This window comes from Cavia porcellus, unplaced genomic scaffold (assembly GCF_034190915.1).
Source record: "Cavia porcellus strain 051 isolate PalLab524CR breed Dunkin Hartley unplaced genomic scaffold, mCavPor4.1 scaffold_19, whole genome shotgun sequence".
Classification (NCBI taxonomy): Eukaryota; Metazoa; Chordata; class Mammalia; order Rodentia; family Caviidae; genus Cavia; species Cavia porcellus.
This window is the reverse complement of record NW_026947502.1, coordinates 20,370,326-20,384,465: the sequence shown is the minus strand read 5'-3', so window position 1 is coordinate 20,384,465 and position 14,140 is coordinate 20,370,326. Positions and strand designations below refer to the sequence as shown.

Sequence of the window (14,140 nt, the reverse complement as noted above, 5' to 3'; positions counted from 1 at the left end):
TACTTGCAACAAACTTTGCAGGACCTTACAAGCTAATGCAAATGCTGGCTTTGTTTCTGGTATGAGATGTAAGGTTTAAGGAGATCTCTGCAATATGGGTCAGACACAGAACCTCTTCATTAATTTCAACATGTTCCACTTCAGTGCTGAGTCACTGGCTGCCCCTCTTCTTGGAATACTAGAGGCAGGCTCACACTGCTCTTCATTCCTTAGGTATTTTATTATATATCTCTTTCTCAGGGTGGCCTCTCTGGCTAGGAAATTTAATATAAAACCTACTTTTTCAGCAAGTGCTATCCCTTCTTATTTTTTTCATGGCACTTACTGCTGTCTATCACACTATATATTTATTTTCTTTATCTTGTGCCTCTACCACTGCAACACAAACCTTATGAAAGGACGAATATGAGCCTGAATGATCTCCCACTGTATCATATCCACATCACTTATCCACTTTGCCCCAGCACAGGGCAAAGCTTCTTGATTAATTTTTTTCAATGAAAATAAATGAACTAATATCACCCAAATATAAACCACTAAAATTACTTACTATTTTTCCAGAGATTAAATTTTATTCCTTGTTTTACTTTTCATGAAATGAATACAATACATAGCCTTGGAAGTGTTTCCTTTGTCATTTACAGGGAGTAGATTATCATATATTTACCAGATGCCAAAATCTAAGGGCCACATTCTTAATCATTTGCAATTTATAAACCCCCTGGCTTCTACTCTTTAAGCCTTTCCTCCTGGAGATTTTCAGAAGAAAAATATTGACAAACTGAACACAGTAGAATGGAATGGCACTCATTGAATAGCTTTAATTTAGCATCATAATTTATGAGGAAAAACTGCTATAACCAGGAAGCTATGAACTGCGTAAGAATGCTGGGTTTATGAACAAGAAAATGCTTAAATCCCCCTTCAAAGAAGGAGCCTATTATACTTAACTGCAACAGTTAACTTTTTTTTTTTTTTTTCATGTTAGATGGGTAATGTGCCGAGGTCGTAACAAGGTTGAAAGGAGGCACATGTCATGCATAGAGCATGAACAGCCAATCATCACGCTTAACAGTTAACTTTTTAAAAGAAGAGATATACATTCAAAAGCACATGAGCCAGTAGGATTTCAAAATATACACATCCAAAAATTTGCACATCTATGTGTAATCTCTGTCTTCTTATAGATGTATATATTTCACATGCACATACAAATATATAGTGTATGTATTTGAATACATACACAACACAAATACATTTGTTAATATTTTCATATAACTCTTTCATGAAAACATTTACTGCAAATAAATTGTCTGTAAAATGTTCTTCTAGCTTGCCCTACGCACTGAAAGATGTGCCCAATTTTATGGGCAAACAGAATATCAAGATTAGAGAAAATATCCTGTGTCATCAATATTGTATTCAATTACAATGGGAAAGACAGAGGTGACAGCCTGTGACTGCAACTAGAATGGATTTGGATTTTGCCCCTGACATACAATTTCCCAAATAAAGATCATAGCCCATGAAACAGAAGAATGCTGAGATATATGAAAGCTTTGCTCTTGAAGATCAGTGTGAAATCCTAGTACTTGAAACATTTGACATTATCACTGAGGGTATCTTTCTAAACAATTTTAAAATAACCCAGACCATGAAGATTGTGCAATTGGCTAATAAACTGAAAAATAATTCTGCTCAATGGGTAACAATAGCTATCTGGCTAACAACAGACCACATTTTTGGCATGAGTACTATCGCTATGTTGGTTCCTGAACTTTCAATGAACATACATAGAAGGATAACACTTTGAAACGGGAAGAAGTGTTAGAATTCTCCTTTGAAATGTCAGACCGCTGTGAAATTGTGTGGTCACCTTCTTACTTAAAAACAAAAAAATGTTCTGCAAACTATTTTTAAAATAAAATGTTTTGTTGCTCTTGAAAACAATACCTGCAATTATCTACAATTCAGAAACAAATACAAATACACCTGGTGTATAACTCTAATCCTGAAGAAGAGACCTTGTACTTTTGTGGTTGCCCATATTGGACTTTAGGGTTGTATTTAATTTGTTGTTATTTAGAGTTTAAAGTTGATTCTCATTGGTATCTATCATACTGTGGTATTTCTGCCTTGTCTAGTTATATTGAAATATTTCACTTTTTACGTGAAGAAATATTTTAAAAACATGGAAAGCACTTATCACCACAATAGAATGGCTATGTTTTCCTTTCTCCACTAACTTAAACACACCTTTATTCTTTCAGCTTTCTTCAGGAGAGACAAACTTACAACTTTGTCTCTGTCCTTTGGTTTTTGCATTAGACTGTGCTAATTTTCATGTCTGAGGCCACAGCTCAAAGCCACATTTTAGGTTTAGGGCAGAAGAAGGACAGATAGCACTTTCTTGGATCTGAAAACTTTATTTTACTTAATACCAGCAAGAGCTGCATTTGTTGTTAGCCTTACTGACTTGTTTGGTTTTTGCTAATTGAGTTTTCTTTTGAATTTATTTTTTGCACAATATTTGTCACGTATCTGATAGAGAAACATGCTTCAAAGGTGAACACTCAATACTATCCATACTGACTTCAGCAAAACCTTGAATTTCATCTTTCTACTTATGACTTCTGTAGCTCTTACAGTTATTCAGTTTTTAAACCTCATCTGTTAAAAAATAAAGTGGATGAAAATCAAGTCAGAATCTTAAATTTTTAGGATCTACCATAGAGATACTATACATAAATAAAATAATTTTGTTGGGTTGGGCTTTGAATAGCTAATTGTTTTAAATCAAATTGAACACTTATTTTAATTAAAATACAATTTGGCAGGCAATGTTTATTGTTCTAAATAGTTTCATCAGTTAGTTTTGGTATATGTTGTCTCTTCTTAATGTTATACGCATACCTTTTATCCTTCTTGGTAAATACTCCCCAAACATAATCACATCACTGAAAAAACCTGCCAGGTGACTAAGAAACTTGAGACATATCATGAACTGTCAATCTACCCTTACTATCATTGAACTTCTATTAATCTGTTTAATTCCTTTGTCACACTGCTATTAAGAATATGCTACATTTTTTTGAATACGGAAAAATTAATTTTCTGGTTTATGAAAGAGACAGTGACAGTTTAGTGAAACTAAGATTAAAATGGTAGTCTAATAAATATAACCAAGTTTTTTGTCAGTTCTGCTACATATTTTTACCTTTATAACATTAAGCAAGTATGTAACCAATGATATCCTTTTTTATTCTTAGGAAGAATATGAGATTATCTACTATATAGTTTTAATAGAGATTTTGAAATAGAAAAGAAAAGCTTGCCACAGTGATTGGCACATATTAAGCATTCAAAATTAACTATTATAATTCTGGTAGCTCTAACTGGACCATTTCCCCAAATGATTTCCCCAAAATCATTTGCTTTCAATTCACTATACAGTTTCTGGTGCTACCAAGGTAAAAACTGGTAATTTTCACACACAGAAAATAGAAAACTGGTGAAGTTGGCAAACAAAATATTTAGATATTAAAAAGATATTCATAGTTAATACTTTGCTTTATTTCTTAGTTAAAAATATGATTCTCCTAGTATCACAGAACAAACAGAGTAGAGATTTTTATTTATGTATTTATTTATTTTTGGTGCCCCTAGAGATCAAACCCAGGGCTGTGTGTGTGTAAAGCACAAGCTCTACAAATGATCCATGTCCCCGACCCAGATTACATTTTTAAAATAAGGATTTGCATTCCTTTCTTATCTCAAATGAGTATCATTTCTTGTAAACTCACACCACAATGAGACTTTATGTCATTTCCCATGACATCCTACTCTGATTGAGAAGATACCTATTTTTAGATCAGTTTGTGTTACAAAAATCATGGTCCCTCCAAAGTAAGTTTTACTCCTTCAGTTAAAGTGAATGTCAGATTCGTGGGGGTTTAGAAGATTCTACGCTGCAAAGAGAATACAGAATCTGTTTTCCATTCTTGGCCAGTTATTTGAAAAGTAATAGTCACAAAGGGAGACAATGGAACTTAACTGGTTTCTTTTAAAAGGGACTGGACAAAAATTGTACGTGCTAAAAACAACTTCATGGTTAACTCCTTTTGGGAAAAGAACTCGTAATTTCATATCAAATTTAGCAGCCTGGAAAAGTTCAACTGTACGTTTTAAAGATTCCTTTCTCATCAGCACATATTGAATACAACTAACAAAATGAGCCCCAAAGAAGAAAAGATACCACCTACTTACAAAGAGAAGTGAAAACTGCTTTCAGCTGTCATGAGATTCCTGTCAGATGCATACACTGTAATTAACCTGATATATGTATGTACGAATTGTTATAAAAGGTGTGATTACACCGTGGATGAATTATGTTGTTTTGCTAGTCATGAAAACATCAAAATTAAATTTATAACATCACATACATTATGCATATATTCCATGATTTATTATGTAGTATTCACAGAACTTATCCTTAACAGTCAAGCCAAAAGAAACAGTATTTTCTCATTTCACAAAAATCCACCTCTTTAACATGTAAAAAGTGTTTGGTACCTGAAAAGAGAAAGCAACTGAAAACTAGAGAACGAATGCCAGCTCACTTTCAGTACTGAGCGGTTGCATAAGCTACATTTTACTGCAGAGAAAACAAAAGAGGCTCTTGATAAGTTCTTCGTCATTAATCTATGTCTCCTGCTGATGCATAATCTCTATGAACAACGACAGGTGGAGGGGATTCGTGGCAAGTATTAGGTCCCATTTCTCAAGGAAATAACTTTGCAATATATCTGTATGTCTTAATCTCTGTAATAGAATAATATTTTATTAATTCCTACAACTGTTTTATGACCTTCCCTGGCAAAATATTTAATTTAAAATTTTCAATATCTATCAATGCAATGCTCAGTAAAAGAAATTCACAATAAAAGAGGAAGAGCTTCATCCGGGTTTGCCTGACATAGACAAATTCTCCCATCCATTCTCTGTTCAGGAGGCAACAGAGTTCTTTCATAACAGAAATGACATGATATCCTGTGTTTAAAAGCTTTTACTGATTGCCTATTGAACAATTGTCAGACCTGCACAGGGCTTGCAGCTTCTTGGGGATACTGCTCCTGAATTTCCTTAACTCTGTTTTAGTTCAGTTTTTCCCATATTCATTGGTTGTCTCCGCTCTTGGAATACACCAAGACCCCATATTTTTACTCTGTGAAGTCATGGCTTTTCCCATTCTTTACCTTCAGGCTTCAGATTAAATGAAACTTTCTCAAAAAGTCTTTACCTGATATAGCACACATTATTAGTTCACCTGGCCGTGGGATGAAGCCTCTGTACCAGGAGGCAAAATAATCATGTCAGTTTCACATTGATCAATTAATTAATTTCTTTTGTCATATGATGGAAAGATAAGGGCAGCTTTGTGACCTCTGTTATAACTATTCAACCATTCTAATATGAAAACTGCTTCACGTAATATGTAAATAAATTAATGCTCTAATAAACCTGTGGTTTGATAACTCATTATTTACAAAAACTGATAATATGTCAGGCATATTTGGCGAACCACTGTACAACACTATCAGATCCATTAAAAAAAAAAAGAGGGCATTTTACTTATGATGATACATTTTCCCCTTTGCACAAGGTAATCTATAAAATTTGTTACAAATGAATAAAGGAAATAATGAATGAATGAATCAGTTATGCTAGTATCAATTAATGCTACCTAAAGAAGCCTGAAGTTTCTATCATGTAGCCTAATAATCACCACTAGTGATCAGAATGATTTAAATGGAGATTGTATAGAAAATCTTCTAAATGCAAATCCTAGATTTCCAGGCTACAGGTGGGCTATAGCCCATCTCGGTGCATTTTATATAAACTTACAATATTTTTCTCTTAACAAATGGATATGTGAATGCATTATTATGGAAGAACACATGATAAAAGAGACCATGAGTTCTGAAATACATTCAGTCTTTGACTACATTTTTTAAATAAAGAATATAGGGACACTGAAACAAAAAATGTATAAAGCTAAAATTTTCTTACAAAGTTTATTATTCCCCAACTATTTCTTTTTTATTGTAGGTATTGACATTTACTTCTTCTGTCATGCCCCTGAAGTCACATTAACTCTCCTAATTTTACCAACCAAAAAGTGAGTGCAAAATGTGGTTTGTAGACTAAACTCATGCAGGTTTACTGTTACTTACTCCTTATGTATACTCTTATTTAATCCTTACACAAACAGGAGAGTAAGTTTTACTGCTTAGAGTTCAAAATAAGGAAATGGAGACATATGAAGAGAGATTTTCATTGCCCTATATATAACAAGGTCAAGATCTGAAACTAGTTTTGATATTCTAAAGTGATTATTATGCTGTAATCCTTCGATTGGTTAAACATAAATGATAGTAGTAATGAACTAAGAAGTGCTTTGTTACAAACAAAAAAGGAGCTCTCCTAATATTCTTCATGGAAATTATCAGACTCCTTGATAATAAACAGTTTTTGTCAATCAAATCTTCACTTTAGATTTGCTACCTATAAATCATAAGCCTGAGTGGCTGGAGAATTCCTAAAAGTGGAATTGTTGGGGCTGGGGATTTAGCTCAGCGGAGTAAACGCCTGCCTTGCAAGCAGGCAGTCGTGAGTTCGATCCCCGGTACCAATAAAAAGGAAAAAAGACAAAAAAAATGTGGAATTGTTCCCCCCCTATTTTAAATTAATTAAATAGAAATACAGAAGGATATGTAGTGTTGTAAGAATTTCTGAACAGAAACTACACTTAAAATTATAGCCATTCCTAACTCAGTGTCTTGCTATGTATAGTGACTGTATAAAATTGTTAAAAAGAGTTACTTGAGGTCTGAAATTTTGTCCAAATCTAGTTTTTTAAATTTTTAAAGTGTTTTTAGCAGTTGATTTTGATTTTCAGACTCAGTTGACTACTAATGAAAAATGTGGTAGCCACCCTAGCTTCTGTATCGTTTGAGGGAACAAAAAGGTCATAGTCATTTTCCAGATATTATTCATTCTGAATAAATCTGGTTATAATTAGTAATAATAGACAATAGTTTCTTTCAAAATTATGTGACACTCTTACTCTTTGCCTATTTTAAAAAGTTTGAAAGTTCATGGCGTTGGGACTATGCAAAACACGTATTAAAAATATTCAAATATCTCCTAAGTTTTAGTTTACAGAAACTTTATACCCACTTAAAATAAAACAGTAGGGTGAAGGATTCAAAGCCTTCTTAAGTAAATCATTTGTTAGGTGTATGTTTTAATAAACTGGGTCGTGGACTGTAGGTTATGCATTAAAATAATTTGTATTAAGTAGAGCAACAACAACAAAATCTTAAATCCAAGTATGAGTTCTGCCACAATATGGTGTGTCTGATGTGTGTGTGTGTGTGTGTGTGTGTGTGTGTGTGCAATTGTATTTTCCACTAAAGAAAAGGAAGCTAACTTACAACAAAAATTGAGAGAAAAATGTTAGATGGTACAGTGGAAATAAACCAAATGTAGGGAATCATTTTAGTTTAGACTCATGTTTTTTACTTATTAGGCAATGAAACTATCTATCTATACATCTATCTATCTATCTATCTATCTATCTATCCATCTATCTATCTGTCTCCATTTCCTTACTTTGAACTATAAGCAGTAAAAGTTACTCTCCTAATTTTAGTTTATTTTAAACTTCATATTAATCTGTAAAGATTTTTTGATAGATAAAGCTAAGACATACTGCAGAAAGAGAATCAGCAGGGTCACTATTAGAAGAAAAAAATAAATCAGACCAAACTGAGTCTGTTTCTGAGGTATAGCTTGCACAAAATATCCTGTGCACATTTCTAAACATGGTTAGTATTTTATAAGCCATGTTTAGTATACATCTTAGAGTAATATGTGGATAAAAATATACTGAAATAAGACCCTGGGAGGGTGTTGGGGGAAAACACCTGAAACCGGAACTTGGATCTAGCCCATATCAGCAGTTAGCTAAAGCTGTTTTTAGGTTGTCATTGCATTGGTGTCATTTGCATCAATGTCTTGGTCATTATCACAACTGAAATGAAAATTAGAAAGCCAGTTATCTGACTTCTGCTTTTTTTGTGCTTTTATACAGTTTATTTTGTGAATTGAGAAAGCAGAAACATTGCTCATGGGAGCAAACAAAGTGAGTCTGTTCCTAAACTATAGAGCAGGGCTGAGAAGGAGACTGGCACATTTCAGGAGGTGAGAAAGATGATGCAGGGAGCTACAGGGCAAGCCGATGCTCAGCGATCAAAGGATGATGTGCAGTGTACATGGATGATGCGTCCTCTCTGACTACAAGTTGTTTAGTACAGACGGGAAGGAAGCAAAGCTTTCTGTGTTGGAATTTGCAATTCAGACACAGTTGATACAGTGAAGAAAAACAATACAGGGTTATCATTGTAGAATCAATGCAGTAACGTGGGGTGGGAGAAAGGGGAGGGCAGGGAGGCAGAGGAAAATCTATTAAGATGTGATATGTGGATGGACCGATTCTCCAGGATAAGTGTAACTATTCTTCATAGCAAATATATTCTAGTAAAAAAGAAATGAGAGAAAGATTTGACTGTCTTGAACAGAAATGTAGTTAGAAGGTGGCATAAAGAAACTAAGAGAACTTGGGACAAAGTGATTTTTAAATGCACACAGAAATGATTTGGTTCTATTTTAAAATATTTTTTGCACATTGATAGCTAGGGAAAAAATAAGAGAAATCCCTTTTTCCCCTTTTCAGATCTTGGTGGATGAGAAACTAGTCTATGAGCTAAAAGTAAATAGCTGTATTTCATACCTTTTTTTCCAGTTGCATGAATGAAACCTCAAGTTACAGGAAAGGTGCAAAAAACAGCTCCAAATCAGGTTCAAAGATAAACTAGGCTTCATGCCCTTTTGAGAGCAATCGGCCCATGGAGGATTATTGGACATCTTCGTAGGGACTGAATTTGAACCAGGTTCCAAGGATGAAAGCTCACTGACTAATCTGCTGAGCTACCAGGCCCACTGCTGTGCTGGTTTATAGAAATCCTATTAACTGAGAGATTGAAGTGAAGGAAGATAAGATAGCAAGGTGTTGGAAATCAAGCTTCAGTAGTTTTAACTGAAAAGGTATTTTTGAACCATGCTATTGTACCCAGATAGGAATTAAACACCACACACATACTAAGTTTTTATTGTGTGTGTGTGTGTGTGTGTGTGTGACAATTTACACCCCTACATGCACATGAAAACTATTTTAAAAATACCCATTTTGCATGTTTTTATAATACATAAACATTTCAACATACTTAAGATAGAGTATCTTTAACACAGGACCAATGCTCATGTTGAAATGTATTATTTTACTTCTTCCAAGCCCACCATGGTGAATGCATCCAAATCATTCCCACATCTTGTATCATCAGTAATACTCAGCAATGTTGTTTTTCACATAATGAATCATAATTCTATCATTCACTAACATTTATTTCTCCTCTGGTCCTGATGTTACGTGCCACAAACAGTATTTGGTGGTAAGTACCTCAGCACAACTGAAATGTATCAAGCTATTTATTTTACTTACCAGTTGTAAAATCAAAGACTTCATCTGCAAGTACGTTAGGCACCTAGAGTCATCACAGAGATAATGCACCATACACTTCATGATTTCCTTGGGGCATCCTGAGAAAACCATAGAATCACACTGGGTTTTCATCCAGAAAATTCAAATGATGGATTAGATTTAGTACCTTTTATTGTTTCACATGGGTCAAGTGCCTTTGATATTAAAGTTACTTATTAATGAGAAAAACATTTTAAAGTACAAAAATTAAAGTGGGGAAACCTCTAAGGAGAGCTGAAAGATCATGGAAGTGAAGCGGGAGTCCTCCAAACCTGAGTGCAGTCAGTCTGTCTCTGAGGCATTATGGAGAGGGGCTGGCATATTGGAGGTGACTGAGGAAATGACTGTGTACCTTTGAGATTTTGTCATTTCATTTTTTCATAAGAAGACAAGAATGTTACTGGACCCTCATCCAGTTTTAAAACATGATGCAACATTTTACAAAAGTCATTTAAAAAATAAATGAAATTAAACACTCATTGCAAGTTAAGGTGATTACTTCGGGGTTAGGGATTTAGCTCACTGTCCAAAGCACCTCTATAGCAAGTGTGAAGTCATTAGTTCAACCCCCAGGAACCCCATCACCACCAAATAGGAAAACGAGAAATGATTACTTAAATACAGCCACAAGAATATTAAAGTGATAGCATTTTTTTCAAAAGTTCATCTAATTTAAGAAAGAGACATTTAGGATAAATTTAAGTATTCAGGTCCTTCTAATTTTATGGTGATTTTGATATCTGTATATCACAAATTAAATGTATGCCAGAAAATTTTTCCTTTGCTCTGAAGTGAGCTCTAAGAAAAAATGTGATTTGGAGTTATAGGACTAAAAGTAAACTGAGTCCTTACATTTCTACGTATAAAAGAATAACATAAAATGAACCAAAAGAAGCATAGATTAGCAGCACGGTTTATAATAGCGAGATCTTGGAAACAACATAAATGCCCATCGACTGAAGAATGAATAAAAAAGATGTGGTATTTCTATACAATGGAATATTATTCAGCCATAAAGAATAAACTGGACACTTTTATAAGTGAATGGATGTGCCTTAAGAACATACTTATTAGTGAAATAAATAAGACACACAAATGTAAACATCGTATTATTTCATTAGTGTGACAAGCTGAAAGAAAAAGCATGTATATTAAAAATAGTTAAGATAGTTTTAAAAAAAGAAGCAGCATAATGGCCTCTTCTTTCATCCACATGACCTGTTCAGAAGCAAATTCAGTGTCTTCCTTTACTGAACACCTCTGTAGATTCTGACTTCACTTCTACACCTTGTCCCAAACTTTTTGTCCCAGAGAGAATGACTTCAGCCAAAGCAATGACTCAGGTCACCCCTGCCTTTGCAATTTTGAGTTCACTTTTGGCTGTCTTAAGAAATTTTTGATGTGATATAAGGTTTGGGGATTTTTTTACATGTGGATATCCAGTTGATCCAGTATATTTATTGAAGGTGCAATCGGTTCTCCACTTAATTGATTTTGCATCTTTGCCAGAAATCAATTTTCTGTTACCTGAGTATCTATTTTGGGACTGCACATTGGTACCTTGACGGTTTGTCTATGTTGATATCAATGCCATTTTGTCATGATTGGTGTAACTTTGTGATAAGTCATGGGATTGGGGAGGGTTGGAGCTCTAATTTTGTTCATTTGTCAAAGTTACTTAGACTATTTTGAATCTTTTGTATTTCTACAGAAATGAAAGCATCAAAATATTAATTTTTTTATGAAAAACGATGTGGGCATTTTGATAAGGGATTGCATTTTCTGATCTTTATTATGTGTCTTTTATTTCTAAATTTCTTGAGGAAAGATGTGAAGATATTTCATAGCTTTATTTTCTAATAAATGTATTTGGTATTAAAAGAAAAATAGAGAAACTTTCAAATTTCATTTCTAAATTGTAGCCAAGGAGAATGTAGAAACATTGAAAATTTATCGAATTCTTAGCATTATTTTTAATGTATAATAAAAAGTGACACATTCTGAGCTGCTGTTGAAAATGGTTTAGTTGATTCTCCCTTGCGTATTTCTACCTTTATTTGTCAATACTTATAAGTAAGAGCAATAGAATACAGATATATGCAGGATTGTCATAAATTATCATAAGATATTCATCTTTGTACATACAATTTTAGGCTTTTATTATACAGTACAGTCTTCCATCTCTAAGTATCTGCGGTCTTTGAAAACAAGAAGAGAAATGCCAAACTAAAAAGAAAAAAAAGAAAACCAGTTCAGAAACAATGGATATGCATGTTAAGCTCTTGTAACTATGACTAAGGATTTTGAAAGAAGAATGGCCACTCTTCTTTATTGAAACAGAGCTCATCACTAGTTTTAGTTACTGCACCCAACCGGACTTACACACAGTTGGTTCTTGAATTGCAAACCCTGTTGTGTGGCTGAGAATGCATTCAGTCCGAGGAAACTCTTCAAATTCCCTCTCACAGCATATAATATTTGTGTTGCTTTCGATCTCAGTGTTGCTCAGCTATCAGTCAAACTCATGCCAGAGTTAGCATCTTGGTCCTTCCTCGTTATACAAGAGAGATTCTCCTTCACAGAGGCCTGTCTTCTTTGAACATCTTATTTTCAAGAGCAGCATTTAAAATTTGAAGATACATGGGGTTCACACAGGTCCTAAGTATTTTTTCTAGGCCAGGGGTTCCCTGCCTTTTTATCACCAAAGACCATGATCTTTGAAAATTCCTGGGATTCAAGACCCAAGACAGAAACCTCTGGGTTACCAGATGATTTGACTGAAATTAAAACAATAATTATATTCTTGGTTTCATTTCTTTATTCTTTAAGTCATACATTTTAGGATAACATGAATACACTTAACCTGCTGAGTGCCTAAGTCACTATCATATAGGCTGAAGTTGTTAATAGGCTATATTTAAACCTTTTGCCCTATAATAACCTTCCTTAAAATCTGTGCCCAAAATGCTGTCTATACTGTAAGATGCTCTGAAATGTTAAAAGGCAAAGTTCTTCAGGCAAATACAAATATAAGGGAATATATATAATATCTTCTTCTCCTAATATTCCCAGTGCAGATATAAAAGGCACTCAAGCTATCATGAAAAGAAATCCACAGTATTTAACCCCCTACTTTCCAAGTCATTGAAGCATGTGACTCTTTTCTCCCATGAACTCTCTATTGACTCCTGAATCACTGGTGTGTAATTAGAAATCACAGCTATGTCATATTTCTGGTCTACAGATATTTTTCCCTCAGCAGGAAATGCTGGGTGTGCACGAGGGAAGTTACCTTAATCCTTTTTCAATCCCTTCCCCAACGTCAAATGAGGTCATTCTTCTATTGATTCCAAACTTCATATAAAAAATTTTTCCTTTGAACCTTATTTGCATGGCATGCTTTTTCCTAAGTTTCTTCTGTTGTTCACTTTACTGTCCAGCAAAAGTGTCTGTTTGCTACCTATAGCATATGAAATGTTGCTTGTGCATACTTACTTGTTCTGCATAGAAGCCCTCTTACCCTATGACTTTTCACTGACAAAATTGTCTGCATCATTCTGCATACAACTGAATCATCACAACTTTCTGAGGGCTTAATTTTTACTTTTTTTTTCTGTTCACCATTGTCCTACTATAATCTAAACTCTTCTCAGACCTGCCTTTCCAGAGTTCTGTAAAGATCATGAAGATGATCTCTGTATCTAAAGTATAGCAGATCTCATCCAGGGTGCTAGAAGTCAGAGGAGGGTTGTCTGCCAGGGAGGAGCTACTGGCTAGAAAGGGAAAACAAGGAGTTTCAGGAACAGTGTTTGCTATAGGTGGTACTTACATGAATGTGTGAATGCACCACAATTCATAAAATTGTCAATGTATGATTTGCTAGCCAAGTGTTTTTTTATATTATGGATACCAAAATAGAATTTGTAGAAATAAAATATGCCCCTCTATTATTGTCTCAGTGGCTTGAAGTAGTTTGTTCACTGTATCATTACCAAAGTGCATCATGGATGCAATTCAATGAAAGCAAAGAGATTTTCTTGACACAGAAGGAATCAATGAATGAAACTACACATAGACTGTCCCTTTTCTTGGCTATGTCCTAGACTGTCAGGAAGGAACACATTTAAGGTCCAGAAGGACGATTTAATTGATTATATTTTGATCACACATTAGTACATAGATGGTGCTACACAGCTAGCAACTTTGCATATGAGAACAGACTATGCAAATCTCATTAAAACTCTGAAGAGACCCATGGCAACTGGCAACATTTCAGTAATGTAGTTCACTGAACAGCTCAGCAATACGTGCCCCCCATATGCCTTTCATTTCCCTTCATACTTAGGACATTTCCCTAATGAACGATAAGCGGTGGGTATGTCCCCGAAGAACGATAAATACATAAAATTGAGTCAAATATTATTACTGAGCATTAAGTGACAGCTGTACATACCTTCAAACTAGCAGTAATTCTTTGCC

The 14,140-nt window shown here is 34.3% G+C and overlaps 1 long non-coding RNA gene and 1 pseudogene across 1 annotated transcript in view; both read right to left on the bottom strand.

The window, feature by feature from the left end:
- The window catches only part of LOC134471711 (uncharacterized), a 1,254,606-nt gene that overhangs the window by 175,937 nt on the left and 1,064,529 nt on the right, over positions 1 to 14,140 (bottom strand). The window lies entirely within an intron of this gene.
- Positions 983 to 1,097, bottom strand: LOC111757821 (small nucleolar RNA U13; annotated as a pseudogene).